Source organism: Desmodus rotundus, chromosome 4, assembly GCF_022682495.2.
Source record: "Desmodus rotundus isolate HL8 chromosome 4, HLdesRot8A.1, whole genome shotgun sequence".
In the NCBI taxonomy this organism is placed as follows: Eukaryota; Metazoa; Chordata; class Mammalia; order Chiroptera; family Phyllostomidae; genus Desmodus; species Desmodus rotundus.
In genome coordinates, this window is record NC_071390.1 from 154,298,024 (window position 1) to 154,314,423 (window position 16,400).

Sequence of the window (16,400 nt, forward strand, 5' to 3'; positions counted from 1 at the left end):
CATTCTTAATCTTCCAGTAATATGACAGTTTTAGTAGGTTTAAGATTTTCTTCTTTAGCTCAGGTTCTGAGTCTTGAAGAAGTACAGAGGAGGCAGGTGTATGCCACTGATGAATACCCTCAGTCCCCTTCTAGCTCCTCCACATATTTGGAGCGATCCCCAACCCTAGCTGACTGTTTACAGCTAGGAATCAAGCCTTCTTCCCTCCACCATACAAAACAGCACACTCACAAACTGACCTCCGATATTCATCTCATTTCAAAATATTTTATTCCAGTTTTCCTCCAAACTCCAACATTAACAATCGACATCTTTAGTCATATGTATAAGGTTGGTGACATCAGGGCATGTATTAACAGTGGCAAACTCGAGCACTTTCTATGTTATGTGCATTGCAGAAAACTGCACAGAGACTTCCATCATGGGCCCAACTCCAGCGATGCAGCCCAAGACAGTAAGTTCAAGACTTTGCTAGCAGTCCACCTGAGAGCTTCTTCCGGAAACTAGTACCCAGGGAGTATGGCAACTTGATTGAGTGATAAAGATGAGCTTTAAGAACTTAAAAAAACAATTTGCAAGACTTTCAAACAGCATCACCAACTTACATAGTAGAAATAGAAAAATCCCTATTTTCATAATTCTGCTTATTTTTATTTTGAATAAACTGAAAGCACTTTAGAAAAACTAGTGGATCTACCATAATTAGTGAAAGAGCTTCTGTCATCTCTTTTTCTCCATTTTGCTTTTATTGCCCTTGTGCACTAGAACAATAATAAAGTTATAGTCCTTGAGCATTTTGTATAAGCAAAGAGTTTTTCTAAGCAATTTGTGAATATCATTCTACAACCCGTACAAATATCCTGTGAGAGAGATCCTATCCATGTTTTGCAGGTGAGAAGCTTGAGACTTAGATGAAGGAACTTGTCTAAGGTCACAAGCTACTGAACAGCAGCACAACAGGCAGTTGTACTGGGCACATTCCCAACCCGAACCTTAATGGTTTTCCTGTGAGCATCACAGCAGTCTTCCTCACCACTCTGTCTCCTGGCTCTGCTTTCAGGCTTCCCTACCATTCTGACATGGCAAAGGCCAACACATGTGGAGCAGATTTCGGTCTTCTCTGTAGTAAAAGCCATAATAGGAACCAGGCAACCAAAGGCACTGGTTGGATTATGAAGTGCAAGAGAGATTTGGCAGCCATTCCAAATAAGAAAAGCCTGACTCTGTGTGTGTTTTGTGGCCACTGGGGCATATTTTCCAGATTTTTTTGAGTATGTTGAGGTAGGTCCTCTAACTATGTACTTAACCTTCCTGTAATCAAACAATTTCAGTAGTTCGGCTAAGCGTTTTCTTCTTCCCTGTGACTCCTCTTCTTTTCCCCCCTAAAACAGAGAAAAGAGTCAATTGTAATTGCTAAGCATTTAAATTGTTTTAATCCAAAAATATTTTGTTTTCCCTGCTTGAATCTTTGCCATTTAAATTACTCTTATTTCGCCTTAATGATTTTTCTCTGTCTGACTGAAGCCAGAATTATGAGTTTATTTACATCTCTAGCTATAAATATGTACAAGTGTTTCACAAAATCTTTATATGGATCAAGTTTCTAGTTTCTAGTTTCCAATAATAAGATTCAAAGCAACAATAGCCTTTCCCAAGTTCCAATAAATATAGAGGGCTAGTGAAAGACAAATACCATATGATCTCACCTATAAGTGGAACCTAATCAAAAACAAGCAAGCAAAATATAACTAGGGACATTGAAATAAACAACAAACTCACAGTAACCAGTGGGGAGGGGGGATAATGGGGAAAAGAAGGCGAAGGGTCATCAAGGAACATGTATAAAGCACCCATGGACAAAGCCAAAGAGGGGTATGATTGAGGTTGGGAGGTGGGGGTGGGTGGGGCTGGGGAGAGTAGTGGCAGGAAAATGGAGACGATTGTACTTGAACAACAATAATGTAAAAAAAGAATGCAAAATTGAATATTCCCATCCATGAACAAAACTAAAATAACACTTCTTTGTTTATCAAATTAAAAATACCTTACAACTTGGAATCCTGTTTTGTATTTTATTTATATATCTCAAAGGGAGAGGGAGCCATAGTGTACTTGACCCAACCCTGAGGGTGCCATGAAGGTTGATTTATTTGTAAACAGTAAGTATAATGCAATAACAATATTGAAAACAACTTTGGCATTCCATTTCACAAGTACTTTCACACATATTATCTGATCTGATCTTAGTACAACACTTGAAAAGAGAAGTATACAGAGAATCTGAGAATGTTCCATAACAAGCTTCAGGTTGTAAAGCTAGTACTTAAATACTCTGTTTTTCTTGATTTTTTCTTACATTATACTCCCTCCTTATTTTATTCTCTTATAAAAGTTCAAGTAAGAGGGAATGATACTGGGTAATGTAAATTATAAATGAAATGATATAAATTTTATAAATAAATAATATATAAACTTTAAAACTTAGTCACATTTTATATGGACTATAATCCTAGTATCTTGAGTACTTCATTGCTGTTTAGCTATGACTTTATGTTCATACTAACAAAAATAGGGTGGGACAAAAGTAGGTTTACAGTTGTTCCTTTGAAAAATAATATAATAACTAATAATAACACAAGAATAAACTCCATGTCACATACGACTGTGAACCTACTTTTGCCAAACCGTATTTTAAATCATGTTGATTTATTTTATGTGGTAGGTGTTTTGGAACTTCTGGTGGGTCTCTATTGCAACCCTTTTCAAAGCCAGCTCATATATAAGGGGGGACCCCAAAAACCCTGGAATTATCTTCTGGCAGGTGGACCCCTTGTAGTACAGGCTTCCCCCGCTAAGTGAGTGTTCTAGGAACACTCCATTTGCATCAGTGTACCAGCTGGCATTGTTGTGAGAGGCTGTGTTTGGCTCCAGTGAATTCAACAAGGGCCAAGAGGAAATGAAGGATACAATTTCTTGAAGACTCTTTCACCGCATTTGCCCATTTCATAATGGGTGATTTACTAGTGCAAATGCCCACACCGAGCTGAGTGTTCAGGAGTTTTTGACCCCTGTGCATGGCCTCAGTGCCCCACCCTCCCTATTCACTCAGTCTCACCCTAAACAACTCCTTCCCCCCACCCCCGATGAAAAAAGTCCTAGAAAGGAAATGGTTTGCTGATGCGGAAGAGGTGAAACAAAAAATGGCAGAAGTACTAAAAGGCATCAAAATTGATGAATTCAAAAACTGTTTAGAGCAGTGAAAAATGTCTCAATAGGCATATTGCATCAAATAGAGAGCACTTTGAAGGTGACTGAAGTTTAAACATGTAAGAACAAATACACAAATTTTGTCAATAAATTCCGTTGATTTGGCCCCCTCCTCACACACCGGGATCTGAAAAGTCTTCAAGCTCTAGTTAGCACACTTTGGCTGTGGTGCTAGTGAGTCAAATTCCAAATGATAAATTAGTGCTAGAACATTGGTTCTTTTCTTTAAAAACAGACATATAAATTTACATACCATAAAATTCACCCTTTCAAAATGTATATGCACAAATTGTGCAACCGGTACCACTACCTAATTGAAGAACACTTTTATCACCTCAGTAAGAAACCCTGTACCTGGTAGCTCCCCGCATGCATTACTAATAGATTAGTTATGACTGATCAATTTTCATGTCTACAAATTTATCAATTCTTAAAATTGCATATGAGTTGAATCATCTATGACTGACTTCTTTAACTGAGCATTAGGTTCTCAAGGTTTATCCATGTTGTAATATGTATCAATAGTTCATTCACTTTTATGCTGAATATATTCCACTGTTTATATATAGTACTTTTTGCTTGCCCACACATCGTTTAGGACATTCAGGTTATTTCCACATTTTGGCTACTACGAGTACGCTGCAATGAACATGATTATTGAGAAGAATGTGTCTTCTGAAGTTGTTGGGTGATGTGTTCTGTATGTGTCTGTTGGGTTTACAGTGTTTTTCAGATATTCTATTTCTTTGATGATCTTCTGTCTAGTTGTTCCACCCATTATTTAAAGTGAGGTTTGGATGTTTCCAACTATTATTTTTGAATTATCTATTCTTCCTTTCAATTCTGTCAATTTTTGCTTCATATATTTTGGGGATCTGTTGTTAGAGGCACATATGTTTATGGTATGGAATGGTATAAATTATTAATTGATTGACCATTTATCACTATAAAATGCCTTCATCTCTACTAGTATCTCTTGTCTTAAAGTCTATTTTGTTGGATATTTGTATAGGCACTCTAGTTCTCTTTTGATTTTTGCATGGGTTATATTTTCCATCATTATATTTTCAATATTTTGTACCTTTGAAACTAGTGTTACTGTTGTATACAATACACAGATGAATCATGTTGTGCTCCTTTTCCATTTGCCAATCTCTGCCTTTTATTGGGTAGTTTAAGCCATTTATATTTAGTATAATTAATGATCATGTAAGATTCATGTCTTCTGTTTTACTATTTTTTTCTATATGTTCTATAGATTTTTTGAATTTCAATTCTTCCATTACTGCCATCTTCTTTGGTGTTAAATAGATACTTCCATTATATCACTTTAATTGCCTTGTTATTTCTCTTACTATATATTTGATTTATTAGTGGTTGTCCTGGGAATTAACATTAACCACTTTATTTATAACAATCTAGTTCAGATTAATAGCAATGGCATGAATAATATATAAAAACTCAGCTCCTATATAACATTGTTTTCCTGCCTCTTTTATTCAGTTAATTTCACAAATTGAAATTAGAAAAATAAAGTTGTGGGCCCATGTATTTAGGTTTATAATAATTGCATTATGCAATTATATTTTAATTCATATAGGACGCAAAATTTAAAAATACACTATTATTTTTTTATATTTACCTATGTAGTGCCTATAGAGTTACCTTTACTGTGACTTTCTATTTTTTTGTTTGGATGTGAGTTACTGTTTGGTGTCTTTTCATTTCAGTTTGTAGGACTCCCTTTATTATTTTTTTGTAAAGCAGATCAACGACAAATAAATTATTCTCAATTTTAATAAATTAAATATTAAATAAATACAAAAATTAAATATATTAATTGGATAAATATCTCAATTTCTTTTTCCTTTTTGAAAAATTGCTTTGGTTGACAGTGTTTTTTCTTTCAGACACTTTGAATGTATCATGATACTGTCTTCTGGCCTCCATACCTGTTATTTTTAAGGCTGCTGCAATGCTGGGGAGAAGTAGTAGGGAGATGGGACTAGGTATGTGAAAATGTCACAAATCTCACTGTTCTTACTAAGATTTGGTTGTTTTTTTCCACAAAATGTTCACCATTCTGTAGACTGTCGCAAACTTTTGGTTAATTTCTAGAGTTCCAAAAATGATTCTGATAATTTTTTCAGTTATTTTGTTGCTCTTATGAAGGGGTAACTTTCAGACACCCTCATTCCACCATTTTTATCAAGGTCACCCCTTAAAACATTTGGTTCTAAGACTTGGTTGTTGGTGGTTTTGCTATTCTGAGATTTATGTGTGTAGCTCATAAAAGCTATGGATATAGTTGTGAGAAAAAATCTATGTGTGCACTCACACTACTTGGTGCAACCTTTTCCTGGATTCATTAGTCTCTGAATCCTACCACAAATCCTTCACCAGAAAACTCTGAGGTTAATATCCCATTTTAGAGCCTCTTCTTTCTGAGCTGACATCAACACTACTACAAAGAATTCCAGGATAAATCATTTCAGAAGCATAACCTAATAGAAAATTTAGTAGGTAAATTCAGTTTTACTGCCTGCCAAATTCCTTATCTGGAAAATCATACTTCATAGAATCATTCTGAGGATAGTGTGAAAAAAGGAATATAATATTGCATAGAACAGTGCAAACATTTGATACATACTTTATAAATTCTAACCATTAAAAACATTATCACATGGAGGATTATCAGTGGGGAGGGGGAGAATAAGGGAAAAGGTACAGGGAATAAGAAGCATAAATGGTAGGTATAAAGCAGACAGGAGGAGGTTAAGAATAGTATAGGAAATGTTGAAGCCAAAGAACTTATATGTAAAACCCATGGACATCAACTAAGGTGGGGGAATGCCAGTGGGAGGGGTGTGCAGAGAAGAGGGGAACAAAGGAGGGAAATGGGACAACTGCAATAGCATAATCAATAAGATATACACTTAAAAATTTATTCTCTCCTCTTTCATTTTCTCCTGTTATTACTTCATTACTTCCCTGAGGAACTTTCTTTGAAGAGGACTTTATTTGTGTTCATTCATTTAGAGTCTTTAGGAAATACATGTTTTACCAACACACCAACATTATTTGTTGGAGGAGGTATTTGAATATTAATCACCACTCTAAAGCAGGAAGGGTTATTTAACCACAGGATCTGGCCTCAATTGCAATGGTGCCAGGTATAAATATAAATGTATATATTAAAAAGTATAAAGGGAGGAATGATAGATGGCAGTGTTAGAAAATGCTGCACACCTGGAGGAAATGTTGTTTTCCATGATTTTTAATTACCTCGTCTTCTCAGATAGTTGTTAGATAAAATTCAAACCCAATCTTACTATGTTCATTTCATTAAATTTTTGTGAGAGCTTATATCAATAAAATAAAATCATTTTTCCATGCAAAGAAGGAAAGTATTAGATAAGCAGAAAGAAACTAATATAAATTAAAAATTAAAACTCCAAATTCAACTTATGCTTTTAAAAACTATGAGTTCTTAAGTTCGGTCATCATAATTGTCCCCAGGGCTTAGTTATGGAGTAGATGAGTCTTCATGGATGACCCTGCATGGGGTAAATCATAAAATGAAATGAGTCCAAGTCAAATTTAAGTAGTGTCTGTAAAGTACCTACTTGTTTACTCTGACATACTGATATGTACACAGAGACCAAGATATGGAATCCTTTAGAATTTACCTATATCACATAGTAACTGATGGACAGATACTTCATATGTGTTATACACTTCTCTTAGGAATTCTGGGTGTGCTTCCAAAAGTTAGTAAGATTAAACAGGACAGTCAGTGGAGGAAATATAATGCTATGTAGTTCTTACTCTCTTACGCCCTCTCTGCAGTCTGAGGGGTCCCAGACACAAGGACTAGAAGCTGAGCAGTTAAGATGTTGGATCAAATAGTGTAGAACAAAGATAACTTTATTTTACAAGGTCAACTTAAAAAAAGGATAATCATGAAAAGCATACTAAAACAATCATGAATTTTCTTATAACTTGCTAAAATGTTAGGGAATGCCACAAACACTTTATATGTAAATGCATTTATATCCCTTGACTATTGTGAAACTTTGCTATTATATTCAAATTTGTAGACTTTGTTTTCATACATTATTCTTGCTGATCTTGTTTATTCTTTAGTGAAGGACACTGGGATAGAAGTACAGAAGTGCTAGAATTCATGTTTCTGTTAGTCTGGATTATTCCAAACTTTAAATTTTAAGTGTGTGTATAGAGAAGCCAGGAAATTATGTTAAGTAGCAACAGCAACTTTAATTAAGATGATTTATGTGTATATATATGTATATATGTATATGTGTGTGCTTGTATATATGCATATGTATGTGTGTATATATATATATACATAAATATACACACACACACTGTATACATACTCCTGATGGGTTTTGTAATATGTGATTCAGATAATTGCACTTTTTTCTCTTGTTTGAAGTTAGACTCACATTGAGAGTGAACTAGATTGTGTATAGATTTTGAAAGCTTGTCTAGGTGGTTTTATAATTAGACCCTTCCAGGTAGCAGGAAATTTTGCTTTGCTTTAGCAGTAAACACCTGTGTTCCCAGCTGGGTCTGTTTGTTATAAATGAAAATGGCTCTTTCAATTTACATTCTCTACATAACCAAGCTTAGCATGAGGTGCAGCTTCTGGAGAAAGGACGCCAAAGATAAGCACAGAAGGATGTCTGATTGAAACTCTGGATCATCGTGCTAGATAGCATTATCAGCCACAATTATATATTTCTATTAAAACCAAGTGGTATGACCAATGAATCTATGAAAAGTGAATGGTTCCAGACTTCAAATGTTTTTGTAAGATGATTGAGATGAATCCCCATGATATTTCTATGGAACATAATGAACTGTGAAATATGCAAGAATAGAGGTTGTGACTTTACAGGACATTTGTTGATCCAAATAGTGATATTACCTTGCTTTAGGCCATGGGCTTATGAAAGAAGTGAATAATTTCTTCAAATAGTGCCCCTCAGACATCACAGAATTGAATGATATTTTCCTATTTCTTTTAGAGCTGTTGTGCTTTGTGGTTCACCCTCTTTGCCTTCCTTACTTTCCACTGAAGTCCCTGCAGCATCTTTAACAATTTAATGAAAATTCAAAAGGTTCTGTCAGTACAAAAAGGCTACAAGAGGCAGAGGTCCCTTTGTTTTATTCTAAGCAGCACTTTCAGTTAATATCTATGGGGAAGGGATGGGGAGGTGAAGTTATAAAAAGCTGTAGAAATAGAAACATGTACTTTGACTTCCCTAAAAAATGTTAAATTACTATTTTTTATTCTTTCTAAAAACTTGCTCTGTGAAAATCAATTGAATGCAACTAAAAGTGACTTTTTCCCATATCTCTTATCTTGAGTTGCATCCTTAAACCCACTAACATTAAAAAATGCATATGTGCATTTTAAAAGTTGGCTATATGTACGATGAACTTCTGTGGGGAGAAAATTCTTTAGTTTTTCATGTAAATTTTTTTAATTTCCTAAAGAAATAATGAATGGTTGAGAACCACATCTCTTCAGTATATTTTTCTCTAACTCATTTCAATAACTTTTTTAATAGAACGAAATATGTTCAACATGAAATGTGTGCCCTTTCACCTCTGCCTCAGTCTGTAATCACATGTACAACATGGAACCAGAAACCCTCCTACTCATTTCCTCTTTCTCCGATTTCATCAATTTTTATCATTCATTATTCGATTTTACATTATCTGGTGAAAATGTGAGTATTGAATATGTCAAATTGAAATAAAGTGAGACATAATTCAAGTATCCTTTCAATGAATTAGGCAGGCACTGTTTTTGAGCAAGAATTCTTGGGTTAATAACTAACAATGTGTTTTTTCACTTTTTCTGTTTTGTTATGACAGACATTGTTATAGATGGATTATAAAGTTTGAAAATACCTTTTTAGGATTTCCAGCAAAAGTTAATGTTTATTTGATATATAAACTTTAAAGCATATCCAAAGGATGGGTTTTGAGTCATGTGACTGAGTTTCTGTGCATTTATATTTCAGCATTGAGATCAGGCCCTTAGAGACATGAGCTCATTTTTCCTGGCTTAATCTAGGCAAACAAAATTAGTGCTTCTAGTTCAACTTTCTATTCCATTTGCGTTAATTGAAATTCTAGCACATGGTCCCATTTAAAACTTAGCACCTGCATACTTTAGTTAAGACTCTCAAAATGGCATTACTGATTTACAGATACTTCACCCAAATCATTTTTATTTAGAATATAACGCCCCTTATATCTGTCACTAAAATTGGTTCTGCTTATACACAGAAAATAACATGAAAAAAGTAAATAATTTTCAGTCAAATATTGCCCCCCCAGCATTTGGAGAAGTGTTAGTAAGAAAATTCTACATATGTTAATGTTAATTCTTGTTACCATATTTAGTCTTCCTTGCATGAGTAGTTTATAATTTTGACCATTTATCATATGCCAGGTCAACATTTTACATGCAGTTTATCATTTAATCCTCATTATACATACAAGAGGTTAGAGCTATCATAATTTTGTGTCACAGGTGAGAAAACTGAGACTGAGGACAAGTCCTTTGCCCAATATGACACAGATGGTGAGAAGCGAGCCCAGCCTGCTGACAGACTATGAGCCCTTAATGGTACATTAGACAGTGAATCTTCAATATTTCTGGATTGAATATTATTAAATTATCCTACATGCTAAATTCATTTTTATCTCCCAAACTGGTACCTCCTGCACCTCTGTGGACATTTGCAGATGTGCGAAACCTGTGAGTCCCAGACATGCTCATTCCCAGCTGCATTCCAACGAGGCAACACTCCGCCATCTTGTTTGACCTTTTATTGTGTAAGCAAGTTCTCTTCTCATAGACTATTATTTTGCTTTTTTAATAATTTTTGTAGTCCATTTCTCTGTTTAAAATGGTACCCAGCAGAAGTGTTAAAGTGCTGTCTGGGGTCCCAATGTATAAGTAGGCTCTTAGAGAAGAAGATGTACGTGCTAGATAAGCTTTGTTCAGGCATGAGGTATAGAGCAGCTGTCTGGGAGTTCAATGTTAATGAATAAACCATATGTATAACAATGAAGGGTCTTTAAACAGAACACCCATAAAACAATATTATACAATGATCAGTTGACAAAAAGGTGGCCAAAGGTTGACCGAAACTTCACCCTTTTTTTCTTTTAGGACTGATGTTTCACTACTGTTCATGTATTTTTCCCAGCAGCTGTATGAAACCAAACTCTCATGAATAACGAGACTCAATCAACTGTACTGCCGTTCAATAATAATCTCTCTTCATTGAAGACTTAGTTTACATCCATTACTTAATTTCATTTTCCCCCAAATAAAGTATGTTTGTCTTCATTTTACAGGTGAGGATTTGAGGTAAGATTTTCACCCAGCGACTGTGTGGTTGTGTGGTATCTGAGTCAGGCTGTCTGCAAAGCTTTTCATTCTGGGTTATAGGTGTGACTGTAGCCTTCCTTTTTGCTTCATAGAGAGTTTGCTTCATAACCCTCTAATTCTAGTTAGATTTTTTTCACATTCTCCCATCATTGAGCTTACATTCTTTTATTTAATGTCAATACATTTCAATTTAATTTGTTTTATAAGAATTCCTTTAGAGATTTCCTTTTAACTACTTTTTATCACTTTTTTCTGAATCTTAAATCCTCTAATAAAATTACTTTCTATAATGTCAAATAAAATCTTCCCTCTTTTAGAAAAATTTAGCTGCCTCAAACAAATAAATGTCATTTTGTCCTCACATATAATCTGATTCACTATGATAGAATCATATTCTCATATTTTCAAAATAACATGGCAGTAGGAGAAAGATATTCCCAACGTGTTAAAATTAAATAAAACTGCATTATAGAAAATCAGTGGCACATACATTTCCAAATTATGAACAAGTGTTTTATAAAGTTAATTATCTCTATTATTATATCCCTATTTATTCATAGAAAATACACTCAAGCACTAGGCATGTATAATATATAGACTACACATTTATTTCTTTTTGGTAGTTACAAGAGTTAAAAAATAGCATCCATATTCACAGAGATTTCCTCCTAACACATTAGAGATGTAAATGTAACCCATTTAAATGGCATCATTGGTCTTTGTAATATGATACTACTTAATTATTTAATTCGGATAATTGCTGAGCAGGAACATCTAGTTTTATTTTAAAATCAGCTTTTTAAAAAATCAGCTGGTTTCCCCATTTTATCTTCATAGAACTTCTTTCATTTATTATATCCCCTTGGAAGAAACCACATTTTTCCTCCCTGTAAAAAACCATTAAATTTGTATTTCTTCAGATTCACACCCAAAGATTCCTAAACCTGAGTATTCTTTTTTGTTTGTTGTTTATTTCAATGGTACTATCATAGAAGGATATTTTATTTTATTCTTGGTTCAGGAGAAATCTCAGCTAGATTTTCCATGCATATACATGTTAGAAAGAGTTTTCTGAATGTCACCACTTTCTTTTGTCTGTACCTTACCAATATCCTGTGATATTCCAAGGGTAGTGGGGAGATGGAGAGGTTTTCCACTCCGGTCAGGCTTGGACTAAAATCTTGTGGCGCAATCTGACATCATTCCTACCAGTGGACAATGGACCATGTGCTGGTAGCTGTTGAATAAATGTCCTCCCACTATACCAGCAGGAGGGACAACACCCACCCCCAATTGTGACATAAACAAACACAAAGCAATAACAAGTGCTATATTTAATTAAAAATGTTCAGAGGCTTCCTTCTAATACTAGGCATTAGTCAAAACTCTGATATAATGCTGTTTAACAGAGTACTGGAAGTTTTGTCCAATTAAATACAAAGCAAAAAAGCATGCATGCGAATTAAAACAAAGAAGACAAATGTTCAGTACTTGTAATTAATTGATCATTTGAAAACCCTATAAAATCAAGAGACAAATTATTAGAACTTTTAAGACATTGCAGCAAGATCAATATGCAAAAATCAATTGCATTTCTTTGCAACAGCAATAACATTTAGAAACTGGAAAAGAGCCCTGGTTGAGTGGCTCAGTTTGTTGGATGGTTATCCCATGCACCAAAATGCTCCAGGCTCAATCCCCAGTGGGGGCACATACCTATGTTTTGGGTTCATTCCCTGAGGCAACCAGTTGATGTCTTTCTGTCTGTCTGTCTCTCTTTTCCCTTTCCTTTCTCTGTAAAATCAAAAACATATCCTTAGGTGAGGATTAAAAACAAAAGAAATTAAAATAGAAAATAGGATACTATTTACAATTACAATAAAGTCTGTAAAGTTTCTTCATATTAACCACCCTATTCCTGAAATAAGGAAGTTTGGAGTCCATTCCCAATGTCTTGGTTTCTGTTGCTCCCCACATCTAACTTACCATTATCTGAAATATTTTCCAGATCTGTTCACCTCTCATCACCTCCATGACTATCACCTCCGTTGTAGCAACCCCCACATCTAGATTTCTGCTCAGTACAGTCACCATAGTCAATATTAATAGGCAGTGGACAGATTAGGAAGTAATATTTGCAACATTAAAAAGGTAAACTTGTTTTTATTATATAACGTACAGCATGGTTACCATTTTGGAGCCTGAACCAAATCAGTTCTGAGTTGATGCTTTCGTGGTTTGGTCTGTGCACTAGAATTCTCAATACCCCCGCCCCTACCCCAGGGGAGCCCAGGGTGTTTTCAAGACACAAAACTGTAATTTCAGAATAGTTTTATATTTACTAGAAGTTGCCAGGATAGTACAGAGAGTTTATATATACATTGCAGACAATTACCTCTAATGTTAGTATCTCATATCACTGGCTCCTTGTCACAGTTAATGAATGTATACTGATCTAGTATTAACTGAAGTGTATACTTTGTTTAGATTGCCTTAGTTTTTATCTCTTGTCCTTTTTCTGTTCCAGAATACTGAAAATATTGTTACATTAATTAATAATACAATTGTAAAGGAAAACATTGGATGACACTTCATACTCATATTATTGGCAACTATGGGAACATTGCATAAATCAGTGGCTGCTAAAGATGGCAGGAATAGGTATCTTATGCTCTTCTGAGAGTAACTAGCAAAGTCCATTTTGGAGAGCAAACTGGCAGCGTTTTCGTAAAAGTGAGTAAGTGCCTACTCCCTCTGAAACATACATACTCAGGGGACTTATCTTCAGGTACACAAAATACGTTTAGGAAAATATTTACTGTAGTATTGTATAAGTTGGAGAGAACCTACATGCTCATCATATATAAATGGGTAATAGCATGTAGTTATGCATATATGGAATATTAATCAGAAGAAAAAACCTAGATTTACATATGGCAACTTATACTAGAAATCCAAAAAAAATGTTGACTGGGAAAAGTAAGGAATAGGATATAATATAAAGCACCATACCATTTATAAAATGTTGAAGTATATATGAAGAACAATACTATTTTTTAAATATATTTATGAAAATAAATGAATATATAGGAATCGATCTAGAGACCATGCAATAAGGACAAACTGGCACTTAAAGGGTAGGGTTAACTTGGATATAGGTTACAGAGGAAAACAAGTACATATTAATACACTTGGAGTATTGAGAACTCTACAAAGTGTATTTAAATCAAATTTAATAGTTTTCTAAAGTTTTACACATCAGCACGTGAATTAGTGTGACATATACAGAGTTTCGGAAACACATTACAAGCATATTATTTTTGTGTTGGTCCTTGCTGTTGCTGCCTTTTTATTTTAAAATTTACTTCTCATAGACTAAACTCATCAATTTAAAATCCCTAGGGAAAGTCCAATTAATATATGTTCCATTCAGCTTCTAATATTTGATAATCTTTTAAAATAATTTGGTATTATTTATAGTATTCTTGTCTGTGAAGAATAACTTTAAAAACAATTTTTTGTAGATACTGCTAAAATTTGAACTTGCTCTCTCTTTTCATTTTCATTCTCTGTGAACTTGTCAGATTCAACATTATTCTCAAACTGGAAGCTATTATTAATTTAACATTATCATGCAGCTTCTCTTTTATATGCAAAAACTTACAGTACTAAAGACCTCTCTTTGAAAGTACTGGCTCTACATCCTATTACTACAATAAGATAAAGTCAAAAACCAGACAAAAATAATCTCTCAGTATTGATTTTTATTTTATAACTTACACAACCTTCTTCTAGTATAACATTTAAACTTTATTTGAACACAAAATATATGTTTAAATCTGGTTTATTAATATGTATACCTTTCAGGTAATAATATATTTTACAGGTCTCTTCATAGTCATATGTAGCCATATTCTTCATTTTCTTATACAGCCACACCATAATGTATTATGATGTGAATGTACTGTATTCCTTCAACCAGTCCCCGAATAATGGACATTTAGAAGGAACAAGGGCTCAGGATATCTTTCCTAACTTCCAGGTATTATAGCTCCTCTTCTATTGTCTCCGTGAACTGTTCAAACATAAGGCCGAGGATATTCTATCTGGAGGTCCTTTTTAACTTTCTGGAACTTTCTTTTCATTTGTATCAGTTGTCCCTGTTTTGCTAATTTTGACTGTTCTAAGCAGGTTCTCTTTTCATCCTGACGAGGGCAGCACCAGCCTACTCTCCCTCCTCTAAACCCCACCGTAGGCGCCAGGCACTCACCTGCAACTTGTAGAGTGTGGAAAACCTACTTGCCTCCTTCCAGCATTTTTCTAAGGCCTGCTGCGCTTTCCCGGAGCATCTGCGAGGATGTGGTTTTTTTCCTCTTCTCATATCCGTGAGATGCCTCGTTACTGCCCTCTATCACAAATGATGGTAATACACACATTGTACAGCTACAGATTCGTCATCAGATTTAGCACACACACACACACACACACACAAATACTGCATTAGTCAAAGAAAAATTCAGGACACCCAGTTACGTTTGAATTTTAGATGAGCAATGTACAGATTTTAGTACAATTATGTCTCATTTAATACTGGGGGTTCACTTGCACTAAAAGTTATTCAAATTTAACGCAATTTCTTACATCTATGTGGTAACCTAATTCAGGATCCTGTTATTTTCATGGATAGACTCAGGGAGATTTAAAAGCAATGTCACCATAATGGTCATCAGCAGGAATTACTGTTTGTTTAATTAGTAAAATGTTTATTTTGGCTACATCTCATAGTTACTAAATGACCCTTTTTATTTATTAACTTTTTAGTTTAAAGTACATGAAAGATGAATACCATATGATCTCACTTGTAAGTGGAACATAATCAATGAAACAAATGAGCAAAATAGAACCAGAGACTTGGAAATAAAGAACAAACTGACAGTGATCGGATGGGGAGGGGGAGAGGATAACTGGGAAAGAAGGGGAAGAGGCAAGAAAAGGAAAGTAAATAGAGGACTCATGTGCACAGATAATGGGAAGGATTGGCTGTGGGAGTGGTGGGGGGGTGCAGATGGGATAGGGGTGACCAGTGGGGAAAAGGCAGGACAGCTGTAACTGAACAATAGAAAAAATTTAAAAATAAATAAATTACAGGATGGCATTAGTATGTTTCCAGAAAGATACAGCTTTCTAACTTGACCTTTCTGTGAATGTCCAGGGATATTTATAACTAGAGATGTGTTGCTGATTGAATGTTTGTGTGCCCCCCAAATTCATATGTGAGACCCTAACCCCCAGTGTGACGATAGAAGGAGAGAGGGCCTTTGGAAGGTGATGATGTCATGAGAGTGGAGCCCTCTTGAATTGATCAGTGCCCTTCTAGAAGTGGCCCCAGGGCTCTCCCTTCTTCTGCCACAAAGGACACAGAGAGGGCCCTCTATGAGCCAGGAGGCAGGTCTGCGCTGAATCTGCCAGCACCTTGATCTTGTACTTTCAGGCCTCCAGAACTGTGGGTAATGAATGTGTGTTGTTTCAGCCACTCAGTCTGTGGTTTTCTGTTGTAGCAGCCTAAACTAAGACAAGACGCATGAGTTTTAAATTCACCTTGTTCTGCTTCACACGTGTGTGGTTGGGGTATTGATCGTATTGGTGGTAGGGCAGTTTGATAGGTCACGAATTTAGAGGAAAATGCAGTTCA

At 35.0% G+C, this 16,400-nt stretch overlaps 1 long non-coding RNA gene across 3 annotated transcripts; it reads right to left on the minus strand.

Annotated features, from left to right (window-relative positions):
- Positions 1 to 177: 177 nt before the first annotated feature.
- Positions 178 to 15,045, minus strand: LOC128780716 (uncharacterized). Of its 3 annotated transcripts, none has more exons than XR_008426727.1 (4): positions 14,979 to 15,045; positions 12,425 to 12,502; positions 11,815 to 11,913; positions 178 to 1,382 (listed from the first exon to the last, which is right to left on the minus strand). It is a non-coding gene; the product is annotated as an uncharacterized lncRNA (long non-coding RNA). The 3 variants fall into 3 exon arrangements; XR_008426726.1 differs by having other exon boundaries at positions 11,815 to 11,945; XR_008426728.1 differs by lacking the exon at positions 11,815 to 11,913.
- Positions 15,046 to 16,400: the final 1,355 nt, after the last annotated feature.